Below are 26,829 nucleotides of genomic sequence, written 5' to 3' on the forward strand. Positions count from 1 at the left end.
GAAAAAGGAGAAACAAGGTGCGTAGGATAAACCCAGGAGGAAGCAACACGTCTTCCCTCCCGGCTCTCTGTTATGTTTGTGTTATTCTCCATCCGTCTTTCTTTCACTGGCCCTCTCTCAGTCTCGGTCTAAGTGTGCAGTTCTTTTGCACAAATCGTTTTATCAGACCGCAAGAAAGACTTTCATTCTTTTTCAAGAGGGCACAATTTCTTCTAGCCTAACACACAGGCCTCTGAGGCTGACATCAGTCAGTTTCACATCAAGCCATTAATTCCGCCTGCCTCCAGTTCCACTCTATAATTAAACGTTTCACTTAAATGAGCAGGACAGATTCTACAATTAATGATTTTTGGGACTGTGTACAGGAATAAGTCGACTTGTTTCCTTCCTAGGGTGACTAGAGAAGATACCGGGGTGAAAATGAGTTTTATAGTAAAGCTTGGTGGCAATCAACAATTTACATTCTCTCTCTCTCTCTCTCTCTCTCTCTCTCTCTCTCTCTTAATCCTCATCTGTTTTCCCATCATTCATCACCCTTCCTGTTGTTTCTGTCCTTCTTTCTTCCCGAGCCAAACAACTACTTCAATATCAGTTATTTCATCCCAGGCTTCTACGCTAGGCTTCAAGTTACTACGATCTACTTACTTTAAATTCTTCTAATCATGTTATATGACGTTGATATTACTCGAGACACTGCTTAATAACTACTCATGGCTGATATTTGCATCATAATTTAAAGATTTCAGTCCAAAAAAAGCCGGCTGGCAGAATGACGTGGATATGAACATTGTTCACACAGGTGACAGCATTCAGACAAAAGATAAGATAAGATAAGATAAGATAAGATAAGATAAGATAAGATAAGATAAGATAAGATAAGATAAGATAAGATAAGATAAGATAAGATAAGATATACCTTTAGTCGTCCCACAATGAGGAAATTTCTCTGTTATGGCAGCAAATATATAAAAGAATAGAGACATAATGTAATATACAGTATATACACAACACAATGTATAAATACAGAGAAGAAAAAAAAGAGACCAGTTACACTTAGTAAGTAGTTAGACTAACAGACGTATTGCACACCGGTAATATTGCGCGTTTTTCAAAATTTCTGTTATTGCATGTGTTGTTTAAAATACTTTGTTATTGTTATTATTGCAGTTAAACAGTAATAACAGTGTGTAATTATGGTGACTGGTTCACTGGGAGCAGCTTTAAAAAGGGGCTGTTAATATATAAATCTTATATTATGTAGAAATATTACGTTTTTGGTGTGTACTGCAAAAACACAACATTTTCTGGTTCCTATTTGGACCTCTGTATCTCGCAGGTTTAGCCACTGTTTTAATTCAATTCCATGTATTTGTATATCGCATCTAACAATTCACACTGTCTCAGAGCAGCTTTACATAAGTATAGAAACAGAATAAAAACTTTAATGTTTAAAATTGTTACTATTTATCTCTAATATTTATCCCTAATGAGCAAGCCTGAGGCGAAGGTGATGAGGAAAAACTCCCTGAGATGATATGAGGAAGAAACCATGAGAGGAACCAGACTAAGAAGGGAACCTCGTCCTTATTTGGGTGACACTGGACAGTAAATAATGTCAATGTAAGTTATGTTCTGGGGGCACGGTGGCTTAGTGTTTAGCACCAGGGTTGGGGGTTCGATTCCCGCCTCCACCTTGTGTGTGTGTTTGCATGTTGCATGTTCTCCCCGTGCCTCGGGGTTTCCTCCGGGTACTCCGGTTTCCTCCCCCGGTCCAAAGACATGCATGGTAGGTTGATTGGCATCTCTGGAAAATTGTCTGTAGTATGTGATTGTGTGAGTGAATGAGTGTGTGTGTGCCCTGCGATGGGTTGGCACTCCGTCCAGGGTGTATCCTGCCTTGATGCCCGATGACGCCTGAGATAGGCGCAGGCTCCCCGTGACCCGAGGAAGTTCGGATAAGCGGTAGAAAATGAGTGAGTGAGAGTGAGAGAGAGTTATGTTCTTTCTACAACAGTTTGTAGTCAAATGGAACTCATGAGGATCTAATAGGTCAGGGCAATTTTCAATTTCACCACAGACCCAACACTAATTCCTTCCAGATGAAGTCTTCAGATGACCGCTGAATAAGATCTGTCCATAAAGCAGACGGACGCAACAGTAGTTCAAAGACAGTGTGGCAGTCTCCAGGCGGCCCAGTACACAGCAATCCCATGAGTCACGGGCTGTCCATGCAGATCAATCCTCAGCAGAGTGCACACCAGGAGACAAGACTACAACCAGGGGTAGGGTGTCAGGATTGATGAAGTAGGTCAGGAAGAAAAAGGCGATCAGACCTGGAACTCAGAACACTGGGAGATCACCATGTGAAAGTGTTCAGCAGCTCTGTTTTTTGTGAAAGAGCAGAGATGAGATAATTATAAACAGAGATAATCAACAAGAACATTAAGTTAAGGTTTACTTTTATGACGCTTTAAACGCTCCCTAATTACCAAGCATGTGATAGTGGCAAGGAAAAACTCCCTGAGAAAACATAAGCAAGAAAGCTTAAGATGCAGCAGACTCTAGAATGAGGTTTTTTAAATACCCACTAATGAGATTTCGATCATTTCTAAGGAGAGTCATATAGAGATAAGGCAAAGAGCACTAAAGATACGTGTCATGTTGTGGATTGAGCAAAGGACAGCCGTTACGATCGCAGCAGCAGTCCGTAGGAATCACAGGACTTTACAAGCCTTCATGTATATCTGTCCAGTCAGCAAAAATACGTCATGTTTGTACTTTATGTTTATTAATTAAGATTATTAATATGCAGTTTGTGAAATGTTAATGTCTTGAGCTCATTTTGCTTCTTTTAAAAACACCATTAGATTATGCACCTTAAACATGTTTTTTTTCTTTAAAATAATTCTGTTTGAAATGAATTAGGGAAGTATTATGTTATATTATATATTATATATATTATCTAAATATATATTGTATATTATCTAAATATTAGGGAAGGCTAATGCTTTTCTGAACGTTCACATAGTACATGTATAACGGTGTATAAAGATGTTGAGAAAGCACAGCTGGAGAAGGCCAGCTGCTTGAAGAAGGGAAGATACAGTATTCTCATTATTTTGAGTTTGGCACTCGAAAAGATGTAAGCACGTCAATGAGAAATCTAGCAAAACATCTCATCAGGCAGGTTCTTATAACAGTGACTTTATGAGTCAGGTAATGCTGGTCCATCTGCTTTTAAAAACCAAGGCTTGAAGCGACGTTTTGCTGAAGTTGCATGGCTGTGTTACAGCAGGATTGATTAGAGTTCAGGAAAAGCAAATTCATCCTGATGAGCAGTAAAGAGGAGCAGCTCCAGCACATGTGCAGCCCAAACCTAATGAATATCCCAAGGGTGTGTGTGTGTGTGTGTGTGTGTGTGTGTGTGTGTGTGTGTGTGTGTGTGTGTGTGTATGTGTGTGTGCTGGTTTGGAGGTGGTCATGCCCTTATGATATGATGCACATGCTTTGTGTAAATGACATTGTGTTGTGTTGCATGTTGCACAGAATGATTTTAATTACAACATTCTCATTTCCCCACCTGGTTTAATAGATTGCAGGCTTGGATGCTGACTCTCTCTTCTCTTCTCTTCTCTTCTCTTCTCTTCTCTTCTCTTCTCTTCTCTTCTCTTCTCTTCTCTTCTCTTTTACCTTATCTTCTTTTTGTTTCGTTTTTCTTCTTTTTGTTTCTTTTCTCTCCTCTTCTCTTCTCTTTTATCTTCTTTTTGTTTCTCTTCTCTTCTCTTCTCTTCTCTTCTCTTTTATCTTCTTTTTGTTTCTCTTCTCTTGTCTTTTATCTTTTCTTCTTTTTGTTTCTCTTCTCTTGTCTTTTATCTTATCTTCTCTTTGTTTTGCTTTTCTTCTTTTCTCTTCTCTTCTCTTTTATCATATCTTCTTTTTGTTTCTCTTCTCTTCTCTTTTATCTTATCTTCTTTTTGCTTCGCTTTTCTTCTTTTTGTTTCTCTTCTCTTCTCATCTCTTTTATCTTATCTTCTTGTTGTTTCTCTTCTCTTCTCGTCTCTCCTCTTCTCTCCTCTCCTTTCCTCTCTTCTCTTCTCCTCTCCTCTCCTCTCCTCTCCACTCCTCTCCTCTCCACTCCTCTCCTCTCCTCTCCTCTCCTCTCCTCTTCTCTCCTCTCCTCTCCTCTCTTCTCTTCTCCTCTCCTCTCCTCTCCTCTCCTCTCCTCTCCTCTCCTCTCCTCTCTTCTCCTCTCCTCTCCTCTCCTCTCCTCTCCTCTCCTCTCCTCTCCTCTCCTCTCCTCTCCTCTTCTCTCCTCTCCTCTCCTCTCCTCTCCTCTCCACTCCTCTCCTCTTCTCTCCTCTCCTCTCTTCTCTTCTCTTCTCCTCTCCTCTCCTCTCCTCTCCTCTCCTCTCTTCTCTTCTCTTCTCTTCTACCTGTACACTGACTAAGTGAGGCATTGTGTTTTCAGGTTGTCTGTCCTGGTTAGTTCTGATTAAATCTCTGGAATTTATTCAAACAGGATTCACAGCAAGGGTTCACAGTCAAATTTCTAAAAGTTTTTTTTTCCATAGCTTACATTATGTTTGCATATATTAAGCCAATTTTGACAAATTTTATATTTTTGGCAAACAAATTAGCCAGAAGAACGAGCAGGCTTTCTTGGCAGTCGTTGCGTCCTTGTCAATGCAGTTGGCATCGAGTTGGACTTGTTTGATTTGTGATTGATTCTTGGCTCAAGCGTTGATTGCTAGCGCTGGTGAGTTGTTTTGGTGGAGATGACAGATCCAGCATTCGTATTTTTAGAGGAAGCTAAGTCACTGGTTTGACACAGTTTGCTTGAATTTGTGTATTTCTCTGCCCAGTGTACGTCGCCGCACTGTGACAAGAGAGCACACAAGCACACAGTGTTTTTCAGCTCACAGTCTTCATTTGAAGCACAAGGCTATGTAGTGACTGAGATAACAGCTGCTCTGTTTACTGATCTCCCCGGTGTAAGTATTATATCTTTCTTTCTACAGGTTTGGAATTTGGTGAGTAATTGGTTTCTCCTTCACTCCTCTTCCATGACAAACCGGAACGAACCACCTCCACCGTGTGCCAGCCAAATGTGCGAGGGAACGGTTCGATCCCGAGACGCCTCTGCACTACCTGGCGGTGCCGTGTATGGACAGCTTCCTCCCAAATGAGTCAGTTTCCTCTCATACTGTTACATATTTTCACAGTCTGGCAGCACCACAGGGAAAAGTCTACTATTTCTGTCTGTATAAAAGCTGCCACTTACCTTTAACAGCAATAGTCAGGCATAATGAGAAGAAGAAAGATTAGAAACACTGACTGGCTTTCAGTTTAATTCCATGTATTTCCATATTAAGTTCAGTTTCTTTCAAAAAATAGCTGTCAAATCTTTGCATAAAGAAAACCACAGAGCATTCTGATTCAACTCTTTTCCACTCACTCAATGTTTAATGCAGCTTTGACAGCAAAATTGTACATTTATTTGCCATTCAGTTTATATTTAAGGTCTTTTATCAGAAGCAGCGACGTCTGACACAATAATTCCAGTCATTTCAGCCTTCTGCCTATTCTTGCTACATATGAAGGACAGTTTTAATGCAAAAACAGTAGCTCACGTTCAGATTGACTCTCTTGTCATCATTGTATTGGCCATTGCAGTAATTTAATCCAACACAAGAGGCTGGCTCATTAAATAACCATCTCATTATCCGAGATGAAGTGTTTCTGCTCGCATGTGCATGTAAAGCTTTAGTCACTATGTGGTTTATTCTCTTCTTATAGTTTTCTTAAGAACTTTTCCTATTGCTCATTGTCCTTAGAGGCACTGGAATGGTGTGTTTTTTTGTCTGTTGAAGCAATTAGACTCCCACATTAGTTGCAAATAGAACTTGGGCTTGAAGGCCACTCTTCCTGCCCACAACATATGGATGCAGTTTGGTGCTGGTGGGAAGTTTGGTTAGTTTACCAGTTCAGTTATATAAGCAGAGATCTTACCAGTGTTTCACTGCAGGAAACAACAGCTCAGCAAGTCATAATAGCTCAACTGTAATCGAATACATCTACGTTTTATAGATTACAATAAAACAACTATAAAATTACAGATCATTTTGCTTCTTTCTAGAAATTAATGCTTAAAATGCTAAAAAACGCTTAATTTTACTTTTTTACTCTATTTTTGCAATCTTGAAATAAGAAAAAGATCAGTTTGACTCTATTCAAGATGTTTTAACTTTCTAAGATGCCCTTTTTGCCTACTACAAACTACTTGTGGTTTCAATGAGCTAAGCTACCGTAATGCTACCTCATGTCCTTTTTCCACTAATGCTACCGATGAAAAGATTGTGAAGTAAATAAATATCAATATCCTCTACTATCTACAATATCCTCCGCTGCTAACGTAAAGCTAATACACTTTGTGAACTACTTGCAATTCATTTTTGAGTCCTCCTTGCACTTTGATTCATCAAAGCTACTCTTTTCCCCACTTTTGTTTTCTTTTATTATTCAATTTCTTTAACTGAAGCTACTTGTGTTTTGTTTTGCATTTTCTCCATTGAAGCTGCTTTGTCCAACCTCTTTTCCGGCCTAGTTTATTGCACAAAGTAAAATGTACTTGCTTTGTACAAGCCGTTCTAAAGATTTACCATTTCTATTTGTGAAACTATCGATAAAGCAAATCTTGTTCATATTACAGATTAACGCAACAGTGAAACAACAGATATGCAAGAGACACTGAGAGCTCACTTCACTACTTTAGGTTCCGTTTGTAGAAACATTCAGCTAGCTAGTTAATGCTAATGTTAATATGCCATAGTTAATAGCATAAATGTTAATAGTCCATGAAACTGCATTGAAATACCTGGAAATATCTGGATGTTTACTGCATACTACAAGTCAGAATGTATTTTTAATATTTCCAGCTCACAAAGGTTACAAACAGACATGTATCCATTGTCATGTGAATCTGTCAGACTCGTAGATTTGGACCAGTTTGGCTTTGGATGTTCCATAGTTTTGTTTTTCTCCATTAGAACAAGAACACATTCCTCTGTATGCATCACAGTTACTAACCCTGTAGAATAAGACAGCAATAAACAAAATCATCCTCCCTTATAAAGTTCTTTTGAATCATCCTTTTATTAAACCTGTGATGTGACAGTAAACACGATTATATTTTCATTTCCAGAGATTAAAGCGTGATTATTTAATCAGTAAGTAATATACCGTCATGTTCCAACTTAGGGGTGGCCAACCAGTCAGAGACCAAGAGCCACATTTTTTACTGTTACCGCAAAGAGCCACATCATTCACATGGGCACATATGAACATCACCTTTTTTTCCTTGCCATTTTGAGAGCAAACTTGACACAAATTGTTTACTCAAATGATTTACAGGGAAACTTTGAGGTATTTTCATCCCACTCTCATACTCTCATGCGTTTGATGAAAATACCGTATTGAACTCAAGCGCAGCGAACACGCACATTAAAAAGACACAAATACAAACTTCGATATGAACATAAGAGCCGCATGAAACCGGGCAAAGAGCCGCATGCGGCTCGGGAGTCAAGGGTTGACCACCCCGTTCTAGCTGATGGAAAGTGTCCATGAGCCTATTTAAGGAGGAGATTGTGTAGAAAAGAAAGCTAATACATCACCAAATCATTATCAGTTAAAGATATCAGGATGCATTATAATATTATAATATAGAGAGTCATTTAATTATTATTATAGCTATACAGGAGTCATTATAATATTATAATAATGTGGTAATGGTGACAGTCACAGCGATGTAGTGGTTAGCATGCTGGACTCATACCTCTGGGGATGACGGTAAAATTTCTACCTCTGTACTGTGTATGTGCGTGCGTGTGTGTGGTGTGTGTGTGTGTGTGTGTGTGTGTGGTGTGTGTGTGTGTGTGTGTGTGTGTGTGGTGTGTGTGTGTGTGTGTGTGGGTGTGTGTGTGTGGTGTGTGTGGGTGTGTGTGTGTGTGTGTGTGGTGTGGTGTGTGTGTGTGTGTGTGTGTGTGTGTGTGTGTGTGTGTGTGTGTGTGTGTGTGTGTGTGTGTGGAGTTTGAATGTTCTCCACTGGCTTCAGGGGTTTCCTGTGGGTACTTCAGTTTCCATCTCCTGCCCAAAGACATGCACTGTAGGCTGAGTAACATCTCTAAATTGTCTGTAGTGTGTGTGTGAGTGTGTGTGTGTGTGTGAGTGTGTGTGTGTGTGTGTTTGTGTGTGTGTATTATGCCTTATCCAGAGTGTCCCCCACCTTATGCCCTGAGTACACTGGTATAGCCTCCAGGTTCCATGCAACCATGTGAAGGATAAACAGTTCAGAAAATGGATAGATGGATGGATGAGTTAAACCCTTGGACCATCTTGCCTTTATTTAAGCTGCTTTTTTTCCTTTTACATACCAATAAACAATACAATAAACAGCAGACATCTACCAATAGACAACAGACCATCCTGAAATATTCAGTTTCTCTTCTTTCTATCATGATAATGATTCTTGTAGTGTTTGGGTTTTCCAGTCTCCTCATTGTGCATGCTGTGTGTTTTCAGTGTAGTTCTCACAGCGCCTGCAATGTGGAGGCCAGGAGACTCCGAGACATCGAGTTAACAATAACTAGCTCAGACTACAGACGGAGCACAGAGCCAACAGGACTGCACCATCGATGCATCATCAGCTATTTGCCCAGCACTTTTTTTTTATACTTCATTTGTGAAATGAAAAAGCTTCGCTCGAGCGTTAAAGAAGATTTACAGCGGCGCTGAGCATTTAAATAAACTTTTGAACGAGGCTCCTTCCTTTTATGTAATTATGTCATGCAGTAAGCTTTGTGTGGAAGTGAAGGAGTGCCAGAGCTCCATAAAGGAAGCAGATAATTATTACTATAACCAATAACAAGGAGCCTTGATTTGAAACACTGAGCTGCGTTCTGTTCCTGCAACATCGTTCCTCTTTAATTATATACAAATTCACCACAACCCGAGAATGAGGTACCTGTACGGAAGAAGCTGTTTTCATCATCATCATCTTTTAATTTCTCTTTTGTTTACGCAAATCTCAAGCCTGCTCTCACATTAATATGACATTCGTTAGATGAAGCTACTGTGGAGTCTGTGCTCAATGCTTCTTTTTTTAACCTTCAACCATCGTTTATATAATAATTGATTTATTTGATCCTTTTTTAAAAGAAAAAAAAATCTGACCTATTCAGCTACATGAGATTTTTTTTTTTTCTTGGAAATGAAAATTTTTTTATTTAATTTTTTTTTTTTTTTTTTTTATATATATATCACCCTGAATCCTTCATACCATGGTCTTCAAAGTGACATGAAGAAGACACGTACACCTCCTCCTCTCTTCTCTCTGCTTTTGCAGCCAGGGTCGTGTCCTCACCTCAGAGTGTGACTCTCCAAGCACCTTCTCTAACATTCAGAATAGTCTACTGTGAAGCAGGGTATAAGGAAGGAAAAAGAAGAGGGAGGGAGGGAGGAAGGAAGGAAGGATATAAAATTAGTCATGTGAGGAAAAGAAAAAGAAAGAAAGAAAAAATGGCTATGATGAAAGTGACACAAAGAAAGAAAGAAAGAAAGAAAGAAAGTAAGTAAGTAAGAATGACAAAACTCTGTGGGCCACACTGGAAATGCGTGTGTGTCTATGTGTGTGTTTCATGGGCCAGTGAAGATGACAAGAAATGTGCTCGGCTTGCTGTTGCATGACAAGCTCCCAGGGTCTCTGTCCACACAGTAGGGGTGGGACTTGTATGTGTAGAGTGTGTGTGTGTGTGTGTGTGTGTGTGTGTGTGTGTTTTAACCAACAGAAGTAGCATCTCCACACAGTGAGAGTAAGTTGCGCTCCACTGAGACTTCATGTCTGTGGGTGTTTTATGTAATCCTGTTTTCCTGCAGTAATCTGCACAGCCCCAGTGTGTGTTAAAGGCAGTGCAGTTGGTTGTGGAGGTGCCAGTCCTTACCGTGACTGAAGAATGACTGGAGGTCGCGCTTGAATTTTCTGCCATACACACCCCGACCTACACACATTCCAGAAAAAAAAAAAGAGAGAGAGAGAGATATTTGACAAGGCTGTCAGAAGAGTAAGGACGAGGTGCTTTTGTTGTTTCTGCTTCTTTTTTTAACATCTTAAGGACGGATGGAAAATCGGTTCCTATAGGTGAAGCAGTGGAGCTGAAAGTTTCTGAAAAAGATCTATAGTAAACTCCATTATAAAAATCAATAGAATGGCTTCTGTGGCTACGAGTGTGTGTGAGATAAAAGCTGTATGACTTTGCACTGAGCCGCAGTCAGAATTGAGGTCCTGAAAAGCAGCTGCTCGGCCTGGACCTGAGAAAAACACACACTCAGCCTCAGACGTGTGTTAAGATTTACAGAAGCCCTGAACCTCAAGCTGTGTAGAGAATAGTGAAGTGTCATTATTTTAAATGAACGTCTTGTTATTTCGACTCAACAACTCATTATTGTACCGTTATATTCCAGTACAGCGACTTAATATTGACTTAATGACTCATTATCTTGAATTATCCCACGTTAGTTCAAATTGATATCTTATGTAATTTTAGATTTTATTTGTACTCAGTAACTCATTATTTTGACCTTTTTTGACTCTTGATCGGTTTTCAAATGAATCATTTATTTTGAGTTTTTATTTTGACCTGTTGTGTTGTTAATAAAAATAAATAAATGAAGTTCTGTTAAGTAAATATGTTTTTATTAATAGCTCATATTAATTATTGTAATGAGTCTGTCTGTGTTTCTGTCCTGTTTCTGTATGCTGTCTTTCCCGGTTGTTAATTGTTTGCTCCGCCCACTCTTTGGTTTCCATGGACATTAATTGAACTCATTCATTCCCTCAGGTGTGTTGTCTTTGTCTCTGATTGTCTCCGCTTTGTCATTGGACTGTGGGTGGTGTCCTGAAGTGAGACTGATGTTAATGTTTAGCCGCCTGAAGAAGGCTTTCCAGACCCGTGAGGTGAACTGAGGGCCTAATTAACAACCGGGAAAGACAGCATACAGAAACAGGACAGAAACACAGACAGACTCATTACAATTATACACTAATGATATATTAATAATTGTTCATCTTTTATTATTATGTTATTTTGACATAACGAATTAAATTATTTTGACGTATTTCATTATTTCAGTTTTTTTTATATCATTGGTTCCATTCTGTGTCTCATTATTTTTAATTTGTTATTTTGACTTGTTAATCTTGTTTTTTCAACTAATTCACTCTTTATGTTGAGTTAATCTTTATCCTTGTTTTGACTTTACTTGTTCTGTGGAATTATTATCTTGTTATTTTGACATATTGGCTCGCTAACTCAACTTTATATTATATATATATATATATATAACTTTATATTCAACTCCCTACAATCTATCAATGTGCTGTAAGTCGGCCAATAAACTGTGACTTCAGATCAACTTAGAGAAGAAAGTTCACCTGCTGACTTAAAAACATAACCAGGAAAGAAAGAAGGAAGGAAGGGAGGAAGGAAGGAAGGATGGGGGGAAGGAAGGGGGGAAGGAAAATAATGTGAGCAGAAGGAAGGAAGGAAAGATGAAAGGAAGGAAAGAAGATAGGAAGGAAAAAAAATAATGAGAGGAAAGAGAAGGAAGGAAGGAAGGAAAGAAGGAAGGAAGGAAAAAAAATAATGAGAGGAAAAGAGAATTATGACATCACTGATATATGAACTTGAGTGTCACACAATTAAACCATGTTTTACAGTGTAAGACTAGTTTATTTAAAGTTTCCTCCTTATTCTTCTACTATTCTCTGGCTCACGGAGCGTCAGTACGCTTTAGTGGAATTCACTTGACATTTAAACATCTAATGATACCTAATCCACTTAAACTCAGGTTTAGTTCATCAAATTCACTCAAAACGACTACAACAGCAATGCTGGAAATTAATTTAGGAGCCACAATCATGAGATAATAACAGACAGTATATTGAAACAGGAAGATACTAAGGGGAAATAATAACCTAGCACTTTTTTTTCACAGCATAGGGTAAAGTTCAAGTCACTCATTTTTAACAGTCCTTAAAATGCCTTTATGGATTTTGCCTTGTTTATGGTTCAGTCCTGAGGCTGTGGGGAATAGAAAGACTTTCACTTCTCCAAACTCATTTGGCCTCATAAGCTACGTGCAGGACTTTTAATTAATATAGGAGCCAGCATCAATAATGCGGAGCTGCGGCATGCTGGGTTTCTGCTCTAATTGATTAGATTGGGGCAGATCGTCTCTTCTCTTGTGCGTGATGGATTTTTGCAGTGTATCACATACACCGGGGTCAGGGAGATTTTTTTTTTCAGGGCTCAGAAAGATTTACATATGCAACATTTTTAATCTTTTCAAGACTGGAAATGTGCTTATGTTGGAAAATACTTGATTAAGGATTCTCTATATTGTTTTGCCCTTACCAGAGACTGGTTAATTTTTTTTTTTATGTATTTATCAAAGCCGTAGAAGTTTCTATTCCACAGACTGAACTCATCAGACTTAAATCCACATTATTTATCAGCTGACTAGTTTTAGAGTTATTGAGATTTGGATTGAACTCATTTAATCAAAGTGACCAGACAAACAGGGTAATGACTCGAAGTCTATTAACTTTTATAACGGTGCGTTGTGATTTCCAGCACTGTAACTAAATTAAAAATCATAGACCCTCTGCGGTTCCCTGCCCACACTTTCACAATTACGTAGAGTAGAAAAGTATTGTACGAGTGTCTTGAGAAATCCTGCAGAGACGGATGCAGTTGCAGGTAAACAGTTCTTTAATATAAGTCAGACACACAGTCCACAAAACAGTACGCATATTTATAGTAAAAAAAAAAAAAAAGCAGTAGTCAGATTGTGGACAACCAACCAGAGGCAAAAAGTAAGCAGAGTCAAAAGCAGGGAGCCCACAACAATCAAAAGGCTTGGTAATGTCTGACACAAGTGTAAACTGAGCACATAGTTCCTGAAGTGAACACAGGATGAGACTCTGTGTGTGTGATCGTGAGGCTGATTGAACACACGTGACTGTGAACAAGTGTGTGTGTGTGTGTGTGTGTGTGTGTGTGTAGTCCATGACAGCCAAGATAGTATGCTGTGGTGTTTGTTTGGAGTTGGAGATTGTGACTACAGCAGATGTGACAGTAAGCTTGTGATAGTTTGATATTGATGATAGAAAATAATGACAAGATAGATAGATAGATAGATAGATAGATAGATAGATAGATAGATAGATAGATAGATAGATAGATAGATAGATACAGTAGATAGATAGATAGATAGATAGATAGATAGATAGATAGATAGATAGATAGATAGATAGATAGATAGAGTAGATAGATAGATAGATAGATAGATAGATAGATAGATAGATAGATAGATAGATAGATAGATAGATTGATTAGATAGATACAGTAGATAGATAGATAGATAGATAGATAGATAGATAGATAGATAGATAGAGTAGATAGATAGATAGATAGATAGATAGATAGATAGATAGATAGATAGAGTAGATAGATAGATAGATAGATAGATAGATAGATAGATACAGTAGATAGATAGATAGATAGATAGATAGATAGATAGATAGATAGATAGATAGATAGATACAGTAGATAGATAGATAGATAGATAGATAGATAGATAGATAGATAGATAGATAGATTAGATAGATACAGTAGATAGATAGATAGATAGATAGATAGATAGATAGATAGATAGATAGATAGATAGATAGATAGATAGATAGATAGATAGATAGATAGATCATGAACACTGTTTTTTTATTGTTTTCTTTAATTTGCGGCACACTGTGATCACTTGTCAGAGGAATACTGTATGTAGCAAGCAAATGGAGAAACATGTCTGGTTCACCTAATATTCTGACCCTGTTTGTTTCAGCTCTAAAAGCTTCTCAGAGAAAGCTTGTCGTGAGCCTCGTAATATCTTGCAAATAAATGCAGAGGTTATTTCCTTTAAACTGCGTCATTTGTTCATTTCAGATTAGGTACGATGCAGACGCTGATGTTTGACCCAATCAGAATGGAGCTGTACGTTACAGACAGGCTGATTAACTCATCACACACTACACGCCTCTCAGCTATTTTCTGGTGTTAATATTTTAAATGTGTTTTCTACTACTATAAAATTCAACTTGGCTTTTTTCTTTGCAGTAGATTATACTGTTTTTCTTTTAGATCTGGAACACATCAGCCACAAAGCTCACCTCACGTCATCTGTGGACGCACAACATGGAGCTTTTCGCAGTTAACAAGCTCAAAATCTAGTCTGGAGTGGAAGCATTTTTTATCTCTATTAACTGTGCACCTGCTCCTGTGTACTGTACATTTCAGATCCCACACTGAACGAGGATTTGGAAAGTATAGTCTTTATTTAGACAGCATTCATACACTTCAGGTTTGTAGTGTTGATAATGGTAGCATGGCGTTGTTTCTCCTGCGCAGGCGGTAATAAGAGCTCAACCTGGCAGCCACAGATATCTCCCTGCCGCCTCTCGAGCTCTCTCCGTGCTTAAACCTCTATGACTGTTCTATCTTTAGAGGCGGGCTTTAATTTAACACCTTTCCTCTCAACCCCAATGCACTGGCCTCTTCTTATTTCATCTCAGTTTGGAGAATAAACCTCTCTATCGGCTTAGAGTTTAGGAAAACACAATTATCACTTTTTTTTGTTAACACTTCTTGTCGATTTTTTTTTAATCAGCATTCGATCCAACATTATCCATCAAAGCAAAGCAGACAGATTTGCACAGATTAGCATTTTGACAGGCTCTTAGTGTAAATCCTGGCAACATTTACTCTTATAGAAAATAAGGCAAAGCAAACAGCCTAAGAAGATAAATTAAAAAAGGTGGGAAAATGTCAGAGCAGGGTTGTGAAATATGGAAGAAAACAAAGGCGGGAAATGTCACCGAAAAGCAATGCGATTAATCTTTAAAGCAAATCACGGAGCATCAAATAATTAAAGAATTAACAGGTTACTCATCGAAGCCGCTGCGATTCATCATGATTAATCAAACCTTCAGGTGAAATGAAATTCTAATTAAACAGTGCCGCACTCGGAGCGCTAACACGGCTAGAAAGGCGTGTTGACAAACAACAAGTCATGGGCCAGCGTTTTAAGACTACGACTCGGATCTTTGCCAGTTAATGTCACAAATGTCATCACGGTGCACACACATTAATTATGGATATTTATCATCTCCTGCTTACAGCCTTTATCCACCACATTATCCTCATCTCAGTTTCTCCAATAGTTTCTTCTTGGCGCGTTTCTTTATTTCTGCTGCTTGTTTTTGCTTGTATTTCTCAGCCATGTCTGTTTGCTCAGCATGTAAAAAGTGTCGTTGAGCTGTGGAAAGGTGTGATAGAAATAAAACGCATTAAACAGTATATTAGAAGAAACATTTTGGATGAATGAATGATGAACGAAACGCCACACGGATGAATGGATGATACATGTTCATTTTGGTTATGATAGCAAACGCTTGATTAGATTTCATTCTGACAATTTTGCTTTACAACAAGCTGTTGGCGATCTTTGGCCTGTTTTTAAATTAGCCCAACTAACCTCTACCCACTACCCTGATTTTTTATAAATCAAGTCAGTGGGCTCGGGTGATCCAGGGTTGCTTATTTCTGCTCTAAAACTAGTCCAGATTGGTGTTTAAAATAATGACCATTGCAACCCTGTTTGTGATCAGGTTTGACAATACGAGCAGCAGAATAGATTTGTCCTACCTCCAGGCAAAGCAAATCTTCTGTGAAAACACGCCATGCTCTGTTCCAAATCATCCCAAACAAAGCTAATTGCATTTAGCATCAAATTAGTGCAAGAGGTTATTATTGACGAACGAATAAGCTACAAGTGTCTGCTGCACTCGCTCAGTAATCAAGCCAAAGACCAGAAGATGCAACAGATCGCTTCTGCAGTTAGCAGATGTCCGTGTAAGTGAATCATATGCTAAGTACAGACACTGTGTAAAAGGATTCAGCCAATATGTAAACACTGTGCATAGACAGGGTTTGTTTCCAGATCTGTCATGTAACGTGCTAAAAGTTTCACTTAAACCCTCTTGGCGACTATTGATTTGTCTCTTTAATTCTATTAACGTTCACAGTGGAGCACTGCGAGATTGGCGGAACTAAAACGCCGGCACACAAAAGACAGAAATTGAACGTCTGGTTTAATGCATTAAATGCGTTAAGAACCTTTAACCTGTTAACAGCTTTAATTAAGCACGTAGACCTAATGCATTAACCTAATGCACAGTGCTACTGAACGCTCTCTGAACTGTTTGTCTTTTCAGTCCAGGTTCACTGACTTCAACTCCTCGCTCATTACAATCTTCTTCACGTCAAGGAAAAATCCAGATTGAGTGATGCAGCAGTGCTTTAGTCATTTAGTCTGTCCAGATGTCTAACCTCCTCATCTGTGCTCTATCTGTACTGTCATGTCTGCCGTCTCTAATTAACTGAGATACAGCAGAGACTCGACTTAGTGTCATATAGCCGCACTGCATTCTGGAACTTTCTGGAAACTTCTTAGTTATTATGTTGGAACTGGACAAAATGGAGAAAAGAAGCACTTAGTTTTTTTTTTTTTGTCATATTCTTATTTTTCTGTCAGTTGTTAAGGGCTGCTTTCAGGTTGGCCCACGCAGCATGAGTAAAGTAAGATATTCAAACAACAGGAGTTAGCTCAAAGGTGATATATTGGAATATAATGAGAGATATGTACAGAACAATGAAACCGAGAAAAACTTCAGGGTGGACCACAGCCGGAATAACAAACAGAAAGAAAAAAAATCACTGATCTGACCTACAAAATAATAATAATAATCATCATAATCATAATAATAATACTTTATTTATAAAGCACTTTAAAATAGCCAAAGCTGAACACAGTGATGTACATCATAAAATACAGCTAATAAAATAAAATAATATAATATTATAACAGATAATAACAGCAATAAATCAGAATTAAACAAAAACCAGGGAATAGAAATATGTTTTCAACTAGTTTTTAAACAAGGAAACAGTCTGTGCCTGTCTGTTGTGCAGAGGCAAGTTGTCCTCTGATAGAGCAGCTGGAGTACAGACCCGCACCTTGTGGCTTGTTACGCAGTGCAATCTCACTGCTGTCCCTTGTGTTTAAAAGCTTATTGAAATTTGTTTTGCCTATTAAGCTTAATTGTACCAGTGCTAGCTTTGTCCTCATGTGATGTCAGTGCCAATAGCAAAAATACAGAACAGCACCAGCCAGGAAAGTATCGTACAGAATCACAAAAACACGTCACAAATATTCCAATATAAATACATTTAATGTGTTATAGGAACGAGTTTTAACAGAACTATGTAAAATGAAGACAGTCGTAGAGACATGCCCGTAGCATTAAGCATCAGAGCATGCATTATCACAAGTTCATCAGAGCAGACACAGTAAGAAAGAGAAGACAGGAGAGGTGACAAGCGAGAGTTGACTGCTGTCCAAACAGACCACAATCTACACCTTATATCTCCTTCAGGCTGTAAATCTGATCAGAGTATGTCCTTCTCTCACCCCTAATTTGGCGACTGATTAGAAAGCACTAATGTCATTCAGCGAGCTGTCATCACTTTGTAGAGTATAAGCATGTATTCTCTTGTATTCCAGCAAGATTAAAGTCAAAGACGGAGACAGAAAGAGAGAGAAAGAAGGAGAGAGAGAGAGAAGGAGAAAAATGAGATGCCATATTACAGGCCCATCAAGTAGGTAGACTGCAGCCTTTTTGCCAGAGTAATTTAATGACATCTCCAGCCAATTTGGAGCCAGTCCTCTGTGGGTGAGCCAGTCGTGCATGGCGAGATATCTGCTGGAACTCTGCACTGCACAGCACCAGAGAAATAGACTTTCTGTTATCAGCTCCACTGTGCTAGTTGATTTCTTTTTTGAACGGGTCTTGATTAGGTATTATTTTTCAGTGGCATTTTGACATATCAGGAACCATAAAAGTCACCTGATGGAGATATGTAGACTGCGTGTGAGGGGTGTCTTTTCTCTCTGCAAGTACCTCATTCAGACAAATTAAGAGCAAAGTATTAAATATTACCTTTGTAATGTAATGAATTCTAAAGGCAAATGCCAAATGAACAAAAATAGCTGTTTTATTTTGTGTGTGCTTCAATGTTGTGTGTGCTTCAAATACTGTAGCTGTTTTATTTTGTGTATGCTTTGGAAAACTGCTGGACGTCATCTTACAAAAAAAAAAAAAAAAAAGGAAGAAAAAAAGTGTTTATTTTTTTATAGAGGAATGTAACTTAGCATTGTGGCTGTGGATCCCTTGTGGTTTTGGGTTGATCAGCTACAGCCTCGGGGAGCTGTAAACACATGTTTTAGATGGAAGAAAAATAAGGCAGATAGTACTGTGTTTGAAATGTAGCTAGGTTAATTTTGACAAATGGATAACAAACTGCAACATGTTACCTTTTTGACGAGGAACATGAACAGAATTGTAGACATAGTGGTTGAGAAATAACAAGAGCTTTACTCTGTGGCACCCCGCTTTACACGCTTTCGAAACGTCCCCGAGAACAAGTTAAAGACTGATAGACAGAAGCAGTTGTGATTTCTCGTTTGTTTCTAGTCTGTAATGCTCGACTGCGTTCATGCTGCGTTTCCTTCAAATGGCACACTCTGTACACAGAAAAACCGTTTCTTTGTTGATGTTGTTCAATCAAAACACTCATAGCTTATAGTTCTTTTGTATAATGAACTTTCACTTGACAGTGTGTGCATAATCTATCTCTTTTAATTTCTCCTCCAAAAGCATTGCAGGAGAAAAACACGATGATCGAGTAAAATAATGAATCTTGTTTGCATTATTACTTTTTAATCACTGCTGAAAAATCTAGTTTGGGAGAGAAAGAGCTGAGCTCCAGCATCGCTTGTTCAAACAGCTTTCTCCATTAATGGTGCTATTGCATTTGGTTCCCAAATAATCAGCCCTAAGTCGCTTATTAACAGCAAATAATCTGATGTGGATGCCAAATGTAAAACCTCATATCGATGTCTTTTTATCTTTGAAAGACAAGGTAGCTCAGCTTATTTATTTCAGCCACCCTCTTTATGATAAACAATAACAATCTGATGTGAACGTCCTTATATCTTAGGAACCAAACTCTGCTCTTAGCTTGCCATACGCACAAACAGATCACAAATATGCTGCAGAGAAATGTGTGTCTGAAGGTTCTTAAGTGTTTGATATCCTAGAAAGATAAGACTCTTTTACATACTTAAGCACTGCAGAATTTAAATGGGTTGCTATATATTGGATATCTGCACCGATGAAGTGATCCTACACTGACACTCGCACACCGCACACCTTTCTCCTTTAGGTGATGTCTTTTCAGCGCGTTGATGAGGAGGTGACTGGCCTCAGCTGTCCCTAATAAGCCGCCTCCAGTCATGTTACTTTCTGCAGCTTCACCCCGTGTTCAAGAGCACCACGTGGTGCTGAACGGAGCCGGAGGCGCTTGGTTCAGTACCATGGAGAGCGGTTGGTTGTGTGAAGAGTGTCAGGCCCCAGCGTCACATCTACTAAGCATTTCCAGCTCGCCACGAGGGACTTGAAATGTGCCTCTCTAGATGGAAAAGGCAATTATGCTTTCTCTCGCTCTGTCTCTTACTCTAATGAATGAGAAAGCCCAAGAAGAGCTTAAGAGGCAAAACTTTCATCCGTAACGTCGCACAGAATAGCAATTGGTGTTTTGTACTGGGCATGGGCTGAAAATGAGAGAGTCAGGATTTGGAAGATGACAACAGATATGGTGATTGTTGGAGGTTAGAAATCAAAATGTCATGTTGGGTTACAGGTGGAGTGTCCTTCTATCGTCCATGCAGGAGCTTTAGTGCGGGAAGAATGGAGGCGAGTTAATGAGTGCTTTGGTAAGCATGAGTAGGAGGCTTCAACATGCTCTCTTTTCATTGTAAAAGACTATATTTTGTTATATCAGACTAAATCCATGGCAGTACATGCTATTATTTAATGGATCTTTAGTTTTTGTTATGACTGCAGTCATTCAAATACAGCTCTTATACTGTATGAGCTGGAAGGTAATAACAGTAGTAATGTATTTGTAATAAGAAAATGTTTACAGTGATCATCTATGATATCATATCCACTGGTGGGTGAAGTGAATAACATTATGCTGTTGCAGTGGCAGCCATCAAGGGGCGGGATATACTGTATAAAGCAGCAAGTATACAGTCAGTTTTCGAAGTTGATGTGTTGGAAGCAGGAAAACTGGGCAAACGTAAGGATCTGAGTGACTGAGAAACGTGTCAGATTGTGATGGCTAGACGACTAGACAAACAATTCCATTTCGCTGAGGCTCCACCTTACAACTTACAGGACTACAGAAGAATCTGCTGCTAACATTTTGGTAACAGATACCACAGCACACCTTCAGAGGTATTGTGGAGTCGATGAGTCATAGATGTTTTGGAAGCACAAGGGAACCTGCACAATATCAGGCAGGTGGTTTTAACGTTAAGGCCGATCAGTGTATATTCAGTAGAGACGGATTATTATGGACGGATATCAAATGAATGAGATTGACTAGAAAGAACAAACGGATATTAATGACTTCAGTTAATTCCTAAATGTTGGTATTTTGCAGATACATATACAAAGATATACAAAGAGAATTTTATTTAGCTGTTTCCACACGTGTTCATGCTTTTAGGCCCCTTACAGGTGAAATTAGTTTGTTACATTAGTTACCTTGGATTAAGTAGAGCTGTAAAGGAGATGGGTTTTTCCTCTCTTTGGAAAAGCACTTCTGTACAGCTGTAAGTAAAGCACTTTTGTACAGCTGAGCATGTCTGAGCATCAGAAACAACACATTTACAGCCCCAGACAGAGTTTGCTTTTAGCACTGATCTGATGTGCTGGGTTTTATACACTTTAGATGTATTCTCACGTTACTTGTCCTGTAGGAAGCTGCTGTACTACAGCGGTTATTAGATATTTTGGAGCACCCAGGCTGTTTTGTATTGATCACAATCGTTATTTGTGAAATATATTTAAATCACTAGCATTCAGTGTCGTCTGCTCATAAGGTAGAAATGTACCTGTCAAATGAAATGATATGTCATGGTCATGGAGGTTTGTATCTGAGTGTTTTTTAATGAGCACAGTATCAGACCTGAAACCAGTATCAGTGTTGAGGCATGACTAGTAAGTGTTAAGTGTGTTTACATTGTTAGCTGGGTTCAGTGCACCGCTTTTGCGTTGTTATACAATCACTGTTAGTGACAGAGGTTGATTAAGTGTTATGTTTGCTACATGGTATAGATGCCAAACCTCAGAGCTTGATGTCACTAAAACCAAAATGTGTAGTCTTCTAAAAGGACAGTTTTAACAAAGATAAACCCACACAACTCAATTTCCTTGAAATTGTGGCATGACAGTTACACTTGTATGCTTACGTTTTATTCTTTTTTATTTTTTCTGCAGAGTTGATTGGGAGGTGAGTGGGCTCAGCTGTCCATGATGAGATGCCACCAGCTGGGTCCCTCTTCTTCAACTGCACCCTGCGTCTCTGCAGCCTTCGACTTCTTCAGTTGTTCACTCTGAGGTCAGATAGAAGTCATTCTGAATCTATAGAGCATTAAAGTTTTTTGCAGATTTGGTGTCCATAGCTCTGAGATTGGCAGATGATGATATGCCGGAGTTCAGAGATTCTTTTCTCGTTTTGTACGTTAGACGTCCTAATCGTTTTTGTTTTAAATAGCGTATTTTATTGTATCATGAAGAGAAAGTTGCTAGTCTTTATGATGACACATTCACTTCCTTCCTGTGCAGCAGCAGCCTTGTGCTTGGTACCTGGCATGTCCCTAGCATACTAAGACACACGCACACACCAGGAACATGAATAAAACATAGCAGAGTTCTGGGAGCTTAATGTCCCTGAATAACCAAAGCAGAATTGGTGGACAGAGCAGGAGGAGGGAGACAGGAGGGGGAAGTTGAGTAGAACGACCAGGGGTAAATCTCTTAGTCATTATTAGCAACTAGATGAAGGCATAGAACACTCACACTGACACACACCGTCAGACACACAAAACATGTTTTTTCTCAGATGTAGCCCACACCCTGTGGCTCTCTCTTCGTCATTGTATCATATTGTTTCAGCTGTGTCACTTGTTCCAAGCGAAAGGGCTTTTTGAAACAGGGTCACAGTTTGAGGCTCTGTGCTGCCTCAGGAATGGCAAAATAGAAAGGAAACCCTCCCACCACAGCTGCTGCAATTTGGGCTGAGTGTTGGTCCATGACAATAGAGTGGAGCTGTCAATCTTTTGCAGCCTTGAATTCAGCCCAAGCTCACTGCTGCTCAGAATAAAAAAATCTGTACTTACCATCATCCAACAAGTGAAAACTCTCTGTAGGTATAGTCAAAGGTTTTTAAGGTTCCTAATTATGGTAAGGTACTGTACCATCATTTCAAAGGTTCAGTTTGTAAAGAGATCAAGATTTTGAATCTCATCCCTGGCTGAGTTTCCAAGAGAGCAAAATTGGCCAGGCTGTCTAGCTGGGTGAACCGTGTCAATTAGAGCAACACTAGCCAGTTGTGGATGCCTATGAGCTCACATATACTAAAGGAGATAGTTTGTTCTGCTGCAATGAGATGTAGCATGAGCAGCAGTCCATTAGGTGTCTAGCATGATTGAGTAAGCACAACCTAGCTTACACTCTTTCTTTATGTGATAGTCGATAGTCGCAAATGACCAATCTGGGATTGAAAGGGAAAAATCCTTAAGTGTTCTTCAGCTTCAGAATGTCCCTTCAGAGATGTATACTGTACGTACAACCCTACAAGTGTTTCCCTTTCAGAAAAATTCAATTAGCAGATTTCTTAGAATGCTAAGAACCTTTAACCATCCAAAGATTCATTGATTTTTTTTTTTTCTGTTTGCTAGCCTTTTGTGATTAGTATGCTAGTGTGTTGTTGTAGAGCGTTTGAGGGAGCAGTGGTGGGTCAGTGGTTAAGGCTTTGGGCTTCTCCTGAGAACAAATATTAGCAGTGAATGCTTAATGTTAGGACCTTGAACAAGATCCTTAACCCTTAACTGCACAGCTGAATCCCATCCTCAGATGTAAGCCACTTGGAATATATGCGGCAGCCAAATTAATCTTCAGTTCTCATTAGAGCTCAAAGGATCGATGTGGATGGAGGTTTTTGTTTTAACCCAGAAGCAGCCACATTCAGTTATACTTCTTTAATCAGTTGTTCATGGTTTTTAAAGACCATTAGGTGCATCTTTAGTTTCACCAGAATGAAGACCTGTAGCCAAACTGGACCATTATGGAGAACATTGTAGACCTCACAAATGTGTGTGCGTGTGTGTGTGTGTGTGTGTGTGTGTGTGTGTGCGTGTGTGTGTGTGTGTGCGTGTGTGTGTGTGTATATGTGTGTGTGTGTGTGTGTGTATGGCCTAAATCCTAAAATCCTCTTCCTTGTGACTCATGAAGGACAGATGTTTGGCTAACAAGACAGTTTCGTCTATGTGGGATACGTACAGTACCGTCCCTTGCAGCCCAGCAGACAGGAAACACAAGATAATGGCTGATTGGTGTATTGACTTGGTGCCAATAACTGTTATTGTGAAGGACTGAGTTTTGGTATATCCAGTTAATTCTATGCCATTACACATAATATCCCTCTCTTGATCAATGAAATAAGCCTAGATGGAGAGTAGGAATGAACACCATTCAATAGATAAACCATTAGTAGATGTAACACCAACTAATTAGTAATGTTCATGTCAACAGCAGAATTGGCATCACACTACACTCCACAGAACACAACCATACACATTTACAGTCACCATCATACTCATTAATCATAGTACTGGGACTTCCATATCATTAGCTCACTGTGGAGTCCGTGTGCATCCAGATTCACATACTGTCACAGTATTTACTGTATTTGATTCAGTGGTGTAGATTACGCGGGGGACGCGGGGGACATGTCCCCTGCACTTTTTATAAAAAGTAAATTCGTCCCCCTCACTTTTTTAGTGGAGAGTTGTGTTCACCACATGTTGAGGTTTTAATGGAGCAATGTATATAAATGCAGAGTGGTTTAAAATTCAAAGAGACAAGAAAGTTTAAGATAGTCTATACATGACGTTCATGGCAATCAGTCACTCACTTGTCATGTCATCATCACGCGCCCCCAGTACTGTAGCTCGAGTCGCACCCGCGGTCCAGCATTCGGTTACGATGAGCTCAAAGCTGCAAAAAACGCTTCACTCCTTTTTTATAAAAATGTCAAGCAGTGTAAGTTGGCATATGGTATCCGAATGGTTAGTAACTCTGCCTGTTGCTCTTGTTGAATAATTAGCAAGTTTTAATTTAAAGGATTATAAGGAAAAATAGCTGCTTTGACAAACGTTATATAAACTCTTTTATAACGTCTTTTGTTTTAACAAGTGTGTTATCAAAACCCTTCAAATAAGAATAAAGATAATGTTGAACTGAGATTTTACAGCATGTTTAACTCTGCCAATTCTACATAATATCAAGTATGTGTCACTGTATGTACACGACAGAGACGAGGACGATGAATAGTGACATTAAAGATGTCATTTTAATAATAAGGAGCAGGTAAATCACACATACATACAACGTAGTAAAGACAATAACTGACAATGAGTGAAGACAGTGGTGATGAGTATAAATAGAGTCCGGCTGAACAGACAGGTGAAGACGGGAAACAAACATGGTGGATGACGGGGTGCAAAGTATGATGGGTAATGTAAAAAATGTAAATAAGGTACAAAGATGTCCTTTTAAGGGTACTGTCCCAGTGGCAAGCTGTTCTATTTCTTTCTTTCTTTCTGTTTTATAATCATATATAATCATAACGCATATAAAGCATGATTAAAAATAAAACCTGCCATTTACACAAGGGTTAACTGAAAAAAAAAACAGATAACACTAGACATTTCGTCCCCCCCACTTTTTAAATGATGGCTACACCCCTGATTTGATTCAGTACACACGGCTCGAATGCTGATAGTACATCATACTACATCTGCCATGTTGGTACTGTTGTGTGTTTATTTGTTGAAGGTTTAAACAGGAAAAACCAGTTATTTACAGAATTTAGACATGCTCCTTCTGAAGCGTACTAAAGTAATTGTAAAGTAAAGCTCTGACTTTTTACTGGTGCCATGTGTTTACGTTTTTTGTGTTCACGTGTCTGCCCCACCTTTGTCTAAGTCCTTCCCATCTCAGCACACCTGTTCCTTATGTGTCTAATTGTCTCCAAGTTGAATCCTCGTCTTTGTACCGTCTTTGTGTCGTCTTCGTGGTCTCTGTTTGGTTAGCCTTGTTTCTCTGAATTTCGGGTTCCTTTTCTTTCTCCTAATGTTTCCCGGTGTTCTGTGTTATGTTTTATTTAATAAATCATGTTTTTTATCTATCCCTGCATTTGGGTCATAATTATTATCATGAAGACACCCCCCTTTTCTGACAAAATCATGCTGATTTTCACCGACTGTATTCAGGGTAGTAGATTCAGACACAGCTTCTTCAATATTCAGACACAGCTTCTGTTTCATTTTGTTTCTCTTCTGTTGCTGGTTGCTAACAAGACATATTTTATGGTCCTGACTGTTTTTTTTTGTTTTTTTTGTTTTTTTTAATTCTTGTTTTGTTCCATCTTCCATCTCTGCTGTTTGCAGATATCCTGACCTTTGTCTGTGTTTCATCCCTGAAATTGTCTCTCAAATTGGATTCATGGGCGAGCTTTTTAAATAAATCTTTTGCGTACCTGCTCATGCATGCGTCCCTGCTGACTGACCACAATATACTTGCAGTGCAAATACTTCCAGTTACGTTATAGTAAGGAATGGACCCGTAATAGACCCGTTTGTATGCTAAATCCTGAAATCCTCCCCTGTGTGAATAATGAGAAGCAGATGTTTGCCAGGTGTAACATGGCATGTTTGCTTTATGGTATGTCTATAGCACTAAGTACCTCTTTAGCTAGAATCAAGGTCTAATAAATAAACGAAAAGAAAAAAATGATATCAATTGTTTTAGTAAGGTGCTGAGCCAACACAAGATAGCAGAACAACTTCAGTGCTGCTTGGCACATATTCAGTTGTTAGACTTTAGGGCATTTTGCTAATATTCTGTAGATTAATTTACATTTACAGCATTTAGCCTAATCCAGAGCAACTTACATTTTATCTCCTTTTTATACAACTGAACAATTGAGGGTTAAGGGCCTTGCTCAGGGGCCCATCAGTGGCAGCTTGGTGGACGTAGGAATCAAACTCACAACCTTCCGATGGGTAGTCCAACACCTTAAACACTAGGCTACCTCATCCCTACCACATTCCTAATTCTGATGACGCTGGAAAGTACTAAAGTCTTAAAGCTCCCACAGGATTTCTATTAAGGTTACAGTACATTCTGGTTACTATGAAGGCTGTATGAGCCCTTGTGCACTACACATGGAAATGTATCAACATAGGATAAAAGTAATCAGTCAGAGTAAAAGAATTTTACATTAAACAGCCGGCTGTCATACCATGATCATGTTACAGTCCACGATGGCCATGTTACAGTCTACAATCTTACAGGCCATGTTACAGTCTACAATCTTACAGTCTACAATCTTACAGGCCATGTTACAGTCTACGATGTTACAGTCTACAATCTTACAGGCCATGTTACAGTCTACGATGGCCATGTTA

General features: G+C 39.0%; 1 protein-coding gene across 4 annotated transcripts in view; it reads left to right on the forward strand.

The window, feature by feature from the left end:
- htr2cl1 (5-hydroxytryptamine (serotonin) receptor 2C, G protein-coupled-like 1) overlaps positions 1-26,829 on the forward strand; it is a 121,357-nt gene that overhangs the window by 26,937 nt on the left and 67,591 nt on the right. For 2 of the 4 annotated variants that reach the window (XM_060874808.1, XM_060874807.1), the window contains exons 2-3: positions 5,019-5,186; positions 21,575-21,695. The gene's annotated coding sequence lies outside the window, so the exon portion shown is untranslated. The remainder of the gene's footprint in view (positions 1-5,018; positions 5,187-21,574; positions 21,696-26,829) is intronic. The other 2 variants (XM_060874810.1, XM_060874809.1) reach the window with 2 other exon arrangements.

This window comes from Tachysurus vachellii, chromosome 7, assembly GCF_030014155.1.
Source record: "Tachysurus vachellii isolate PV-2020 chromosome 7, HZAU_Pvac_v1, whole genome shotgun sequence".
NCBI lineage: Eukaryota > Metazoa > Chordata > Actinopteri > Siluriformes > Bagridae > Tachysurus > Tachysurus vachellii.